Source organism: Eptesicus fuscus, chromosome 4 (assembly GCF_027574615.1).
Source record: "Eptesicus fuscus isolate TK198812 chromosome 4, DD_ASM_mEF_20220401, whole genome shotgun sequence".
NCBI classification, from domain to species: Eukaryota; Metazoa; Chordata; class Mammalia; order Chiroptera; family Vespertilionidae; genus Eptesicus; species Eptesicus fuscus.
The window spans coordinates 38,294,109-38,309,823 of NC_072476.1; positions in this window are offsets into that span (position 1 = coordinate 38,294,109).

The following is a 15,715-nucleotide window of genomic DNA, read 5'->3' on the forward strand; positions in this document are numbered from 1 at the left end:
TAAGCTGCAGGCAGCTGCAGGCTTCTACAGAGCAACAGGGTGGGCAGGATATCATAATACACAGTAGGTTGCATATCAATAGAACTCTTTAAATTCACACGAAGCCCAAGATAAAAAGACATCAGCAAAAATTAAACAGCATTCAAAACGTCAGTGAATACAGGCCACCAAAAAAACAATGGAAACCGACCTGGTTTCCCTCCATTGTTCTGGTTCCTCCCCACAAACAGATGAGAGCAACAGTGCTGACTTTGTTTTAAAATACACACTCGTTAGATCAAAGGGATCAATGCACATTTAAGCAACTCTCAAGGCTTAAATCACAGGAAGGGCGAAATGGTCTGCTGTATTTTAAAAGGCAACAGAGAAAATCACACACATGCATTGGGGCATTGTGATATGCAGATGGTTAGCTTGCAGGAGAATTAAATATTCATGAAAGATAAAAATGTCTCCCATTATATTTTTAATGTATATGAGGTTTGGACTCAATGCGCTCTGTGTTCACATACTAGACAGACCCCGTTCTCTGCGCACAGGGGTGGCTTAGATCACATCTTGTGATGTCACCCTCGCCCAGGGCAATCAGGCCTTTCGTAGCCGAGCTGCCCCATGGTAGCCAGTTACATCATTTTATTTCCTTGGACACATAGTCTGTGGCCAAAGATCCTCAGCAGGGTGTTGTTTACTAATTGCCCCAAGCCTTCATTAAATCTAGACTGCCAGGGCCAAAGGTAGTCCTTCAGGCCTCAACAAGTACAGAAGGCCTGAGGTACCTGAGCACACAGTATAGTCCTATTTACTTCTCTTACTAACTCAGGTGCAACTTTCTATTTTTCCTGTTTGGAAGAGCGAATCAAAAGGGGGTTTCTCAGAGACTTTGAATCGGATTAGTGGCTCTGGGGTAACACTGTAAAGGATGAGACTACAGGAGAAGGAGGCACTGTGGATAGAGCTGGATTTGCCATCTTGGAAACCACACCCTCCTCCCGGTTTTCTCCCAGCACTCTCCCGGCCTTACCCACGCACTGCCCCATATGCCAACTCACACAGAAAACACCATTCTGAGTGGGGCTTTTGTTTAGCAAGAATGATGAAAAAGATGGATTTGCTCTTCATAGGCTGCTGAAATAAAGAATTTATCAGTCGTAGATCAATGAATTGAAAGAAAACCACAACTGCTCACAGGAGGGTGTTAAGAAGTTGGGGAAAATAAATATTCCTCTGGATTTCAGTTTGACTTTGAATTTAGTTCATTTTAACCCAGTTAGGAAACTGACTCCACCTATCCCATGGGTGGGAGGGTCCCCTCCTACCGTGTCCTTAGATGGCCTTGGCTTCTTCCCATACTTTCAGATGATGTTCCCTATGGAAGACAAATAGTTAAAGAATGGCCAAGGGAGAATAACCCCAGCATTTAGGTAACTGTACTTGCACTGTGAGGTAGTTATTCGATCAATTCCGGTGTCATGTCCTGGTCCCTGCCTTTTTTTTTTTTTTTTTTTGTGGGGGGGGGGTCACTGCTACTGTCCTCAAGATAGATTTCATCTTATCTCCAACTTAGATTTAAAAACATTTGTTTCCTAGGTGTTTGTTATTATTGTTTTTTAAAGTGTCCTTTATTTACCTATTTCCATGCTTATATAACCAGGAATAGGGATTGAATGTACTGACAGCTTCTTGATCACTTATGGAAAATGTCATGGTCCTGGCCCGGCACCTCAGTTGGTGAGAGTGTCGTCCCAATGCGCCAACATTATAGGTTTGTTTGCAAGTCAGGGCACATACAAGAAGCAAAAAATGAATGCATAGAAAGTGGAACGACAAAACACAAGCAGAAATGTGATTATATTCTGGACTCCAAAATATAAATAGATATGACACTCAGGAATCAGCTTACTCCCACCCCCTCACAGCCCAGGAACTGTGCTTGCGGTAAAACGTGTTTCCCCCATGGGAATGTTCGGTTGTTTTCTTTTGAATATTGTCCAAAATTCTGATTTAAACTGGACCCCAAATTCTTCTTCCAGTGAGTGGGACAATGTGATGATATAGATGTTGGGGGTTAAAGAGAGGACTGAAAAATCAGCCCCTCGCCTCCGTGTCACAAGGCGCCACACTGACTTGGCATCATCAGCAGTGCACGCTGGGCGCTGCTCCAGCTCCTGGCCCAGAGGCCAGGGGGCAAACAGCACTGGCAGGAGGGCATCTCCATGGGGGGAGGCTCCGATCTGGACTTGAAATATCTCACACACACAGCGTATCCCCCTGTAATTAATCAGGCCACGGTCATTCTGAAGAAGGTTGTTTGCTTATTCTTCTACACAGGAAATGATTATTGTTTATCCCTTTGCACTTGACCAGTTGCTAGCGATGCCCCGATCTCTAGGGAGAGGAAGAAACCTGGCTTGCACTATAATCACACTGTCTACTTTACAAGTGTGAAAATAGCACCATTAATTTAAGCACCCTTTAAGAAAAACCTCTACTCCTGCTCCCTGCTCTCCCTCGAAGGCTCCCCACACCCTTTTGACAGCTCAGCTGTGTAGTTTTCTGATCTTCCTTAAAGGGATGTCTCAAAAGAGAGAAGTGGTAGGATCAATACACTGCATCTTAATTACCAAATACAGTTTATTTTATTGTAAGCCATTTATCTCCTGATGACCATATGACACATGCCTGGGCCTAGTGGTAAGGATGTCCCTACTGTTCTAAAATGGTGCAGAAACATTCGTTGGGTAATTGAGACATCCCCAAACTGACTTTTCAATTCAAGATATTCAGGACTAGAAGGTAAATTGCCTCAACATTTAGTTTAATATGTGGACTCTACTTATTTTAAAGTGTCCCGGTATCTGCTGTGCATCTTCTTTCTTTTGTCATGACTTTCTGTAATCATATAGATGGGGTGGCACTATTTGTGGAAGGTTGGGATTCTCCTTAATCTTTGTAAATATATTTCTGACGTGCATGTATGTTTTTTATTTATAAAGTAATACACCTTCATTGTAAAGCAATACAAAGTACATGTATAAGAAACATAGATCTAGATGTATATACAGATATACATACCATAGGGTCAGACCTTTGGAGCACACCTGAGCCCGTGGGGGCGTGGCTAGTCATGCACAGAGGTGCTAGGGGCATTGTAGGAGGCACCCAAGAGGAAAAGCTAGGAGAATCCTTGGTTGTTGTTTTTTTTTGTTGTTGTTGTTGGTTTGTTGTGGCCATTTCCATCTTCCACATGGCAAATTCTTCTTATTTTATATCCTAAATAATTATTGACTCTGTGACCCCTTATCCAGTGTCTGTTAACTAGCTTCTGGTCTGGGAACCCTCAGATCCATCCTTATCAGCCAGATGACCTCCGTAAGCAAAGTGTGTCACTTTCCTATAAACCCCCCCAGTAACTCCCTATGTGCCCAGGATAAAGGCAAACATACCCTATGTTCGGGCTCCACCCAACCTCACAGCCTCATCTCCTGTCAATACCACCCTGCAGTGCAGCCACGGGGAGGGGAGGATAGTTTTAGCCTCTGGGCCTTAGAGGGGGCTGTCCCTCTGCCAACACGCCCTCCTCAACACGCTGCACTTGCTCCCATGTATCCACAGATGCTCAGCTTAGGGATCACCTCTTCCTTGAAGCCTTTTCTGGTTCCTCACTTTCCCAGAGGAACACAGGTACCGCTGCTCTGCTTTCCCATGATACTCCGTGCCTCTCTCTACCATTGGCTTATAGGAGAAACTCCACCCAGAGCCTAGTTTAGAGCCATGGTCCCAGCAGGAATGTTGCCTGGAGCAGCCATGCTTTGAGCATTCCTGAACATTTTTTCATCTGTGAGAGGAAAGGGCAGCAGCAGGGAGAGAAGGAGAGAGTGCAGAGGGTGCTGAGACTGGAGTACATGAGAGAGGCCCTGGGCTTTACTGAGGGAAAGGGTCCTGGAGGAAGTTGGGCCCACAGAAGACCCACTGGCTTATTGTGTAGAACTGTTGAGATATCCATCCTTTTCTTGCCTTCCCTGGGCAGAAAGGAGATAGAACAGAAACCAAGACATCAGTTCAATTTTTGGCTGGAAAAATTGTTTTCTTGGCTGAACTGGAGATTTTTATTAATCTTGATTTTGTTTTAATGTTGTAAAGAGTATGCATGTGATATTTTAATATATTTTTATTGATTTCAGAGAGGAAGGGAGAGGTAGAGACAGATAGAAACATGATGAGAGAGAGAATCATTGATCGGCTGCTTCCTGCACACCCCCTACTGGGGATCGAGCCCACAACCTGGGCATTTGCCTTTGGCTGGAATCAAACCTGGGACCCTTCAGTCCACAGGCCGACACTCTATCCACTGAGCCAAATCAGCTAGGGCTGCAAGTGTGTTTTAAGACTCTCTACCACTAGAGTGTTGCTATTTTGGTCTACACTTGACTCTAGAGTAGTCGCCATTAGAGATGACTAAAAATCACAGTTTTCAATACTAACTTTCTGAGCTTTCTCTAGCTTCTTGTAAAATTAATTTTGAGCAATGTCTGTGCTATAAATCTAGTCTTTGTATTAAATATTACATGGCCATGAAAATTAGATCCTTTTCCTCCAGTATCTAATCTAAGTATTTTCACTTAAACTTAAATCCAGAGAGTCATAGACTGTAATAGAGGAAAAGGGCCTAGATATAATCTAATTGACTGATTTTACAAATAAACATGCTAAAGTAGGAACATAAACTCAGGAGCTGAGTTTGTCTCCTGGCACAAAATTGCTGTGTGTGTGACCTTGTACTGGTTACTTAACTTCACTGTGTCAGCTTCCTCTTTGGTAAAAAGGAATATCTACTTCTTAGGGTTGTGTGAAAGATTAAATAGGTTAATAGTAAGTGTTTAATAATGTCTGCTATGATTATTGTTGTTTTGTACATCTCATGAGGCAAATTAACCAAGACTAAAATTCAGGTTAATGCCTAGATAAAATTTAGTGTCATAACCAAGACTAAAATCCAAACCCTACCTAAGGTTCTTTCCACATTTCTTTTTCCAATTCACCCAATTTTTCTGCATTTACTGTAGAATTCTTTTGGCATGGTTAAAAAGCATTTTTCCTCATGTTAATCCCATGACTTCTACATTATTGCTGTGTATACAGTGCCATATGCATTTTTCTGTCTGTGTTTATCTGGCTGTCACATCTGTTACCCTCTTCAATTCAATTTATGCCAACTCTACAGATGTGCCTTAGGCTAGTCAAACAGTTTCAAAGTACAGTCAGCCACTTTCCCTGGAGAACCTCATTAAAAAAAGGTAACCTTAAATTTGTAAGCTTTAAAGATCATGTAGAGGAAGGCTGTTGAGAACCAGCCTTCATCACAGGCCCACAGGCTTTGGGTCAGACTCCCATACAGGCCATGGCTTGCTTCTTCAGACCAAGGATCTCTGTACTGCTCTGCACATTCTGGAAAGCCCCTCCTGAGACCCCAGCCCTCCTTGAGATTCATCCATTGGACAGGCATTGCCCGGGACCAAGGCCTTCCACCTGGTCTGACTTCAGCTCTCATTGAGATCAGGCCAAACATGGCCCAGGATGCAGGGTCAGCTCAGAAACCAGAATGAATTATGCCAACTGTGGGACACTGGTCACCGACCTCTGATTATTGTCATTCCTAGTCACCAACTAAAGCTGGGTATCTGGAATAACCTGATTTATGCTTGTTGCCCTGGTACAATTATAAATAGAATTTTTATTCACTTAGAAATACCATCCAATCTGGGATGTAAGACCACACTCATCCTCCCTGATCGTGTATCCTCTAGAATTTATGTATTTTATTCCTTTAATAGTGGGCATATTTTGTTCCATGACTTCCAAATTTGTATATTAGCCCCTATATTTCCCTCTTGTTTCTTCCCTCTGTCCTCTGGCATTCACTCCATTGTGAAATAACTTTCCTATATGCTGAGCCTCTAGAGAATGTATGTCAGCTTCCCAGGCCAGCTGCTTTTCTGACACACGTGTTGCTCAGGTGCTCGGGCTGAGGGCTGCTCAGCCCTGTGTCAGGAAACAGTTCTCCCCACTGATGACTTATTCTTATTCTCAGTGGATCTCAACAGTCTGCCTACCTGAGTGATTGTAGGAGGTAGAGGAACGTTGTTCATTCATACAGATTATTGGCTTCTGTTAATCTCATGGAGTCTGTGTAGTAAAGACCTTGGCCTTGCCCAAAGAGAGGTCGGGCCTTTGACCTCCATTTCTGGGAGGTAATCTATATTATACATTATTGAGTGTTTGATTTAGGACAGGAACTGACCACACTGGATGTTAAAGTGGGGCCAGCCTTATCCAGTAGACATAGGGTTGGGGCTGGCCATACCAGTAAGGTCAGCCATGTGATGTATGGCTGGGGCTGTTGGCCTGGAGACTGAAGTCAACCATGTGACAATCAATCAATCAATCAATCAATCAAGTATGCATAATGGAGTCCCAAGAAAAACACTGGCACCAAAGCTTGGATGAGCTTTCCTGATTTTTCTTGGTTGGCAGTATTCTGTGCTTATTGCCACATGTTGATGTCAGGAGAGTAATGCGTCATGAATCCACAAGCATAGGGAGGGGACAATAGAAGTTTTGTTTTTGAAACCGCCCTCCCCGCCCCCCGCTCCATTCTGCACTATGTGCTTCTTCCCTTGGCTGCTTTTGACCTGTATCCTTTCCCCATAATAAACATAGCCATGAGTATAACAGCCTTCACTGGTTCTGTGAGTTCCAGTGAATGACTGAACACCAGGGTGGTTTGGGAATCCCCTGAACTTGCATTTGGTGTCAGACATTAGGGATATATTGGTGGAGACTGCTTTCTAACTTTTGCAGTTTTGTTGACTCTGGGAGGGTCCATCTTAATATCTTTGTATGTCTATGAGAGAGAGGACAAGTTCCTCTGGCATGGTTAAAAGGCATTCTGAACAAACTCTTTGCCTTGACATACTTTTATGAAAAGGCTCAAAAATACTATTACCTAACCTAGTATTTTTAACCCCACCTTCTCAGCAACTCAAGTAGGAAAAACCAAAAAACTCTCTTACTCACTGGCAATCAACTAATTGTGTGAAGTACCAAGCTCCTTCTGATTTAAATGCACAGCCCCTTTTCTCTCAAGAGGTTTCTGGCTCCTATCCTAGGGAGAGTTGTCATGGAAAAGATGCTATCACCTTCAGTGTCAATGTGATGCCTCATTCCTTGGCCAACAAGATCTAAGTCTCATTTCTCAAGTTCAGCCAAACATGACCTTTATTTCTGTGCCTAGATTGTGAAAACATTGAACTACTTTCATACTTGGCAATAGAATCCCTCTTCATAACCTTTATGAAACATTTGATAAGCCTGTACAAAGACATTAGAAGAAGGGCGAAGATGATCTGCATAAGACAAGGGGAATAACGGATTATTTTCACTTCTTAAAGGAAGAGGGGTTGATAAGTGAAGAGGAGGAAAGATGAGAGAGAGGAGCCCTTTGAAAGAGGAGGTGAGGCCAGGATGAATGAGAGCAGCAGCCAATGGAAAGTATGACTGGTGGTGGCCTCAGGACACCATAAGAATGCTGAACGTGGATGCCCTGGCTACCCTCAGCATCTTTCTATTGTCCTGATTTATGGCTCTTCCAAGGAACTTTGCCCCTCCCCTCTTTAGAAGCTGAGAGGGAGCCTGAGTTTCTTAGTTGTCTAGACACAGTACCGAGCACAGAGCAGTGCTGGGAAACAGACCCTCTGGAGGCAACAGAGGCCTTGAGACCAATCTGTTGTGGCAGTTTGCAGAAGCCTCAGGGAGGACTTTGGACTCCAGACAGTGGACTTGGGGGCTCTAAGATAATTGCACTTTAGATCCCCAGGATGGATGACATTTGGGTCACATGGGTATTTACTGTCTCAGCCTTTTCTGAGCACTGACCTTGTTTAAGCCTCTATGCTAAATGCTTTGCTCCCTATTTAATCCTCCGCACCACACAATGGGGTTCGTAATGTCATCTCCATTTTACAGTAGAGGAGCCTGACATGCAAATTCACAGCTGGTCAGCGGTACATTGATTCTGGCTCCTGCTTAACCTCCCCCTCCACCCCCAGTGATTCCCCATGACATACACATTCAATTTCAGGTTCTTACCCGGAGCCCCAGGCCCTGTGAGCTCTGACGCTGCTGGCTCCTGGGGCCTGACTTTTTACCCATCCCTGTTCCAGCTTGCTGGACATTGTGTTTAGAGAGACCAGCTCATGCTCATTTCTACCTCCAGGTCCTAGAGCTGTTGCTTCCCTTTCCCAGTCCACCTGTTCCCTCCATCTTGGCCTGGATGATCCCAAATGCTCTACTGCTCAGATGCCATCACCATCTCCCAGGCTGGGACACCCACAGAGGCACGCTCTGTAAAGGGTTAAGTCACTGCATTCAGGTTAGCACAAGAATGATTGTGAAGGGAGGTAAGAATAAGACAGGTTTTGATTTTCCTAGTTTAGTGTTCACTCTCAGTTACTGACCCTGAGGCTGTGGAGGGGTGGGCAAATGTCAGGAATTGAGAGGAATTGAGGATCTCAGATTCTGCCTTCAATGTCCACACATGATAAATTCTGTCAACAATTTTTTGTCATCTACCCATTTACCAGTACTTCTCTCTTCTTTTCTTACATGTTATTCTGAATTCTAATACTTTAAATTGGCTTGAATTTTTAGGATCTTTACTTATGTCATTAGTGGAGTGGGTGTGGTAGACAGAAAAATGGTCTCCCAAAGACATGTGTGTCCTAATCCCTGGAAGCTGTGAATATATTAGGTTCCATGGCAAAGGGGAATTAAGGCTGCGAATCAGCTGACCTTAAAATAGGGAGATTATCCTGGTGGGCCTGACATATCACAAGGGTCCTTAAAAGTGGCAGAGGGAGGCAGAAGAGGTCAGAGGCAAAGAGAGAAGTGACCAGAGAAGAAGAACCAGATGCAATGTCGTGTCATTTCAGCAAATAAGTTTGTGGTGATTTGCTACAACAGCAATAGAAAACGAATACAGTGAGGCCTACAAAAGTGTTTGTGGAAAATTCCTCTATTTAGGCCCAGTGTTAAGGAACCCAGACTCTGAGGCTCTTGGTTCTTAGGATGTTGATTTAAGCCTCTTGTAGGGTTATTGTAAAAATTGAGTTAATATTTTTATATTCTACTCTAGCCAGAACCAATTCTAGTTTGAATTCATATATATTTAGTAAACATTTGCTTCATGTAGTACATAGAAAAATTTAAAATCCAATAAGCTAACTTGAGGATCTGAGTACATATCCTAGCTTTTCATAAAAGCCTTGACATTAGAAGACCACTGTCTTTGAGATCTGGAATTTTTAAAAAAATATTTTTAATAATTTCAGAGAGGAAGGGAGAGGGAGAGAGAGATAGAAATATCAATGGAGAATCATTGATGGGCTGCCTCATGCACATCCCCCACTGGGGATCGAGCCCATAACATGGGCATGTGCCCTGACTGGGAATCGAACCATGAACTCCTGGTTCATAGGTGGACGCTCAACCAGTGAGCCATGATGGCCGGGCAAGATCTAGAAAAATTTTAAGCTAAGCACATAGCTTTGAGAATGCACCAGGGAAGCTGTGCATTCAAATCAGAAGGAGCTTGGTAATTCACACAATTAGTTGATTGCCTGTGAGTAAGAGAGTTTTTTGATATTTCCTAGTTGAGTTGCTGAGAAGGTGGGGTTAAAAATACTTGGGTAGGTAATAGTATTTTTGAGCCTTTTCATAAAAGTATGTCAAGGCAAAGAGTTTGTTTAGAAATATAGTGCAAGGTAGGGGTGTGAATCAGATTAGTGTTCTTTAGAAAACTCATCTGCCAAAAAAAGCAAAGGCAGGATTTTTGTGTGATGTATAATTATGAGCTTTTCAAAAGTTCTATCTACAGTTGCAAAGAATATTTACATGGGTATATAGAATGGTTTTATACTTTATTTGCAAGTCCCGTTGACTCTTTCCAATGCCAATCAAAAAATTTATACTTGCAAAAGGCACTCACCTGCAGTCTGAGGATGACCTGGTGGAAGGCTAGAGTTTGAATGTGTATCTATATTTGAATGACCATTTCCCCACTTCCCTGCTCTCCATTCCAATAGTCTTTGTTGGTTGCTAATCTGTTAAAGATGTGTTCCTATCCCAAGCTAAAACACTTATGCTTTCTTGGTTGGCTCTAATCCCTTTCCTACTTCAGCTTCATCCTGCAAGTGGAGGAATCTAGAGACTCCATAATTTCTGTGTCTCACATGTGCCCATCCTTCCCATTCTCACTGCCCCTCCTTAATCCATGTCTAGATGATGACCATCGCCTCCTGGTTGTGCTGCCTTCAGCCTCTCCCTTTTCTAATTTGTTCTCTATATATTCAATTATTTTCCTAAATGCAGTTTTGATATGTGGTTACTCCAATTTGTACAACACTTCAAAGTCTCTTGCAGACTCCCCTGTTCAATATCAGTCCCTCATCCCAACATCCAAGTCCTGTTGTTCATTCTTAGTAGTTCCTGAGGTTTCCTTCATCACAGACCCTGAGGCTGCCCAGGTTCCTGCTGCTTCCTCCTTCTGAAATGACCTTTGCAGTTATTATTTTGCCTGTTTGAGGTCCTACCTGTTATTTAACCAAACTTTGATTCACATCTCTTGGTTGTTTCTGGTTACCTCTATATAGGGTGGGGCAAAAGTTAGGTTTATAGCTGTTCATATGGAAAATAATACAATAATAAATAAATAATACAAGAAGAAACTCTACTCACATTCTCTCAAGTGTAAACCTATTTTTGCTCCACTCTGTACATATTTATCATATTTTTATAAAAGAATTTTTATTTTACTGACAGACGTGTTTACTTGCATTTTCCCCTAGTCTGCATTCTTTGAGAATAGGGATTATGGACGTTCCAGGTCTGTTAAGATCTTCTATGTTTGGTACATTACCTTAAACAATATAGTTTCTAAAAATATCATATAAATTAAGTTTATTTGTGAAGCTACAATTTTCTTTTTAAAATGCAGACAGAAAAAATACATAAAGTATAAAGCATAATTTTAGTTTTATGGACATAAAATAAGTAAATATGGCATGTCTTGGGGTCTGCATTATAGCTGAATGAATTCTCCCAACACACACACACACACACACACACACACACACACACACACCATGCAACAACTATGGGGTCTGAAATGAAATGCATGGCTTTATTTATGGAGAGGCTTCAAGGTAAAAGGATCTAGTCAAACAGTTTAAGATTGCCCTATGTAATAGTTATCTATTGCTGTGTAACAAATTAACCCAAAATTCAGTGGCTTGGAACAGCAAACCTTTATTATCTCTCATAGGTTTTGTGTATTAGGAATCTGGGAATGGCTTAGCTGGTTAGTTCTGGCTCAAGGAGTCTCATGAGATTGTAGTCGTTGAACACTAGACTGAGGCTCAAGGGTCTGATTCGAGGAGACTCACCCACATGGCAAATTAATGCTGTTGGTGGGCAGGGGTCCTTAGTTCTTCACTTACTAGTACATGGTCTTCTCCATTGGGCACCTTGATTGTTTACTGACACTGTGGTTGGTTTTCCCCAGAGTGAATGATGAGAGAGAGAGAAGAGGGAAGTAGCAGTATCTTTTTATGACTTGGCCTAGGAAGACATACAATGTCATTTCCACAATATTCTTTTGTTACACAGTAGACCCTATTCAATGTGGAGGTGGACTGCTGGACTACATAGAGCATGAATATCAGAAAGTGAGGATCATTGAGGATTGGGGCCATCTTGGAGGCTGGCTACCATATACCAGTAATTATTGTCCAATTATGTCTTTGGGACCCCAACAGAAAGAGAAATTTGTTGTTTTCTCTTGAATTTCATGGGTTTTGGTAAGGCCTAAAGGATTAGTCCTCAGCTATGGAATTTCAGGTTTGGCTTCCTGAGAGGCCACCTTGCCCCCATGCCCCAAAGACAAGCACACACAACTATGGTGGCTCTGATTCCTGGGCCTCTCAATCACCTTTGCAAGAATGCAGCAGCCTCACAGGAAGTCCAGAGCCATCTGTGGTATTTGGACAGTAATTTGACTGAACATTGTGAAATAAGTCCTGATGCTGCCAGAATGCCGCTAGTACTTTGACATTTTTGGTAGGGCTAAAAATAAGGGCTGATTTCTTCCAAACGGAAGGTACTTCTCTCTCCTTTCGGAAAGCAATTCTTTTAATAAGGATCTGGAATAGTTTCAGTTATTTACTCAGAACTCTCAGCTGCAAGATGATTATTAGATACATTCCATTTCAGTGACACACACATTTGAAAAGATTCATGCTTCCAATCATAAAGAGATAAAGTTTTTTTCTCTCTTAACATCTGGAGCCTGATGAATAATTACTATAATTAAACAAGAGGCCATTGTATATTTGGGTATTTTTTAAGCTTCAAATGCCTCTCTGTGTGCAAGATTCATGTTGTACACTCTTTGTTCTAAAGCATTCTACTGTGCGGTGCTCACAATCTACTGAGGAGCCTTAGCGGTTGGCATTAAAAGTAGGTCATTATGGTCTAATCTTCATCACTCCCTTATTTTGCTTCTCCAAAAACCCTTGATGAGTAAGTCTGCTCCACTCAGGATTCCAAACCCTGCCCCCAATGCCTCATGGCACTAGAGGGGCAGGAACCAGACTGGCTGTTTGGGGAGGGTGTTAGTGTTTCTCTCTCCTCCTCCCCACTACCATCACTGATTCACTGACATCATCTTTATAAGCAATGCCATGCAGATGGTTGTTATTAGGCATATATTTTTAGATGAACCAATGTGAAATATGCGGTTCAAACAACCTGTGGTTATATTTGCAGTGAAACAGTGGCGTCTTCTATTTTTTTTAGGTGCCTATTTCCTCACTAAATGATGCCAGCCCTGTCATCATACTGATATCTGATCACACACCTGGTTTACTTCCCTTGATATTAGAACATGTTTACTCTTTTGCAGAATCCTGGCACTTTGCTAGGCAGGCTGAACTTGGCATTGGGTGTACTATCCAAGAATTTAGATCTATAAATGGACTTTATACCCAGCTTTGTGAGAGAAGTCATGGAGATAAATCTAAGGGACTTTGGAAAGGCATGAAATCTTCATTTCTCTTTGAGTTTACCATTTGTTAAACTTCATAGATGTTAATTGTTTCTTGGCAGGCAAGACATTACAAAGCATCTGGGTGCTCTTGTAAAGAAATTGCTTTATATTTAATAAAATTCCTTAAGTGTTTGCATGGTAGGTGGTCAATAAATTCTTGCCAATTGATTGAAATAAATTCTGAATAGTTTATTGTTTGAAATTTATGTTTGGCCTATCATATCATGATCCCAGAGGCAAGAATAACCAGAAGAGGGATGATATGAAGTAAAGCTGGACCACATTAATATAAAATGTTGGGAGGTTGATCATTATAGAAAATCCTTTATAAATCCATACTAGTATTTAAATAAATATTGACTATTCTGTAGAATATAATTTTGAGCTTGCTACAAGAGAATGAACCACAAAACTTTACTTGATGTACAAACATTGTGCCTATGGCATCTTTAAGAACTTTTGGCATGGTCACACCCAGAAATTATAGTCTAATGAGTGAGTATCTTCACCACATTTCATTCACTATGAAGAGTTTTTGTGAAAATCATAAAACAAATATTCAGCATTAAAGGTGCTGGAATGAAATCTGCTTTAGTATTTTGCAATTTTGTTTTTTTTTTTAAATAAAGTAATCTAAGTGAGGTTAATTAATGCCTACACTCTAATCACAAGAAATTTTCTGGGATAACAAATATTTAGGTAGTGATCGCAAACAAGAGAGTATGTATTTCTAAGGCAGAAAGGAAATACATTTTTATATTAAATATATATTAAAATTGCATATACCTGCATATTAGATATACATAGAGTTAGAGCTATGACTCATAGGTCATTTTGAAGAAAAATCAAAGTGAAAATTCTCCTTTGTAAAAAGTTACTGGTGTCAAGTGGCAGAATCCCAAGTGTGTGGATTCATTTGTTCCCACCATGTATCAGATGACCAGTTCATAAAACTATTAACTTAAAAAAAATAGGGTCAATAAAAGCCTAGTTCTAATTCACAAATCTCAATAAGCTGAACCATAAGGCCTAATGAGCTCATCAGAATAAAGACCAAATATAAAGACATTATAAAATTTGTGGTTTTAAAATGTTGATCATATCAGAACAACTATTTTAATTACCATTTATCATGGAACCTCAAGCATTTTCCTTAAAAACAGGAAGGCAATATAAAAGAATTTAACCCATTTTTGTTTCATAGCTTGTAACTCCATCTTGCTTGATTTAATTAGGTAAACTGGCTGAAACGATGCTATTCTAGTACTGCCCAAATGACAGCAAAGATGACATGAGCCATTCTTGCAGCTGAATTCCAAATTTCAGTAAACAATCCTCACTCCACCTGCAATTGGGGTAGTAATAATGTCGAGGGCTAAATTCTAGTCTTGAGCCCCCATGTTATACCATATTCTGGATTACAACAGTCCGCACCTATTTCCTTTTAGAAGATCCTAGCCAAATCAAACAACCTAGGTCCTAGGTTTTGCAACAAAGAAAACAAAAGCAGCCCCAAACAGCCAGCCTAATCAGATACTTATAGTGAAACAGGACTTAACAAAGCACCTTCTTTCATAATTAATAATCTTATATAAAATAGGAAAGCTTGCAGCTCTCACCCAACATGGGTCAACTCATGTCCAACAATATAGTTTGCAAGAATAATTTATAGTTTACAAAAATGAGCTATCATATTTTCTTATTCAACCTTCAACATAATTCTATTTTCTATCATTGCTTCCAATTCACAAATGAGGAAATTGTCAGAAACAGCTGATCTGAAATTCCCTGCCTTTCCCACTGTGTTTGGTTTGGGTCAACTCCACAGTGGTCATTTGCAAATAGTGAGAGGAAAGTGCTTTGATATAATCATAGAATTGCATAAAGACAACAGACAATCCTCACAGGTGATAGTTTCTCAGACTGAAATCTCCTTTAGTAATTTCTTTATTTGGAGCTGCTGGTCATTTTTTTGACCATGAGATAATGAAATTTTTTTTTTTCAAAATGTACCCTCAAAGCTAATTGAGTGCACTTTCTTTTTTTCCTAGTGGGGAAAGTATATAAAGGCAGGGACAAGCCCCTCCAGCTCCTGGGACCTTTTGGCCACCATTCATGCCCAGGACAGTTGAGACCAACCATGCTATGAATTTCATGCTGAGAATAAGAGATGAAGATGTAGAGAAGGAAACAGCTAAATTAAAAGCATTTTCTTGTTTGCCAGTTCACATATTAAAAAAAATAATTACACCTTTTATCTTCGGAAACTGTGAGGTGAACATCCCATTACAACGAGTACCATATGAGCAAAGCTCTCTAAAGGACTTAGTTGTTTCCTTGAGTGGGTGGCAGAGGAATACATCCATCTCTGACCAGACCCAGATGGAGACTGCTATGGTCTGAATGTTTGTGTCCCTCCAAAATTAATTTTGAAATTCTAATGCCCTATGTGATAGTATTAGAAGGTGCACCCTTTGGAGGTGCTTAGGTCATGAGGGTGGAGCTCTCATAAACAGGATTAGTGCCCTTATCAAAGAGGCTCCAGAGAGATCCCTA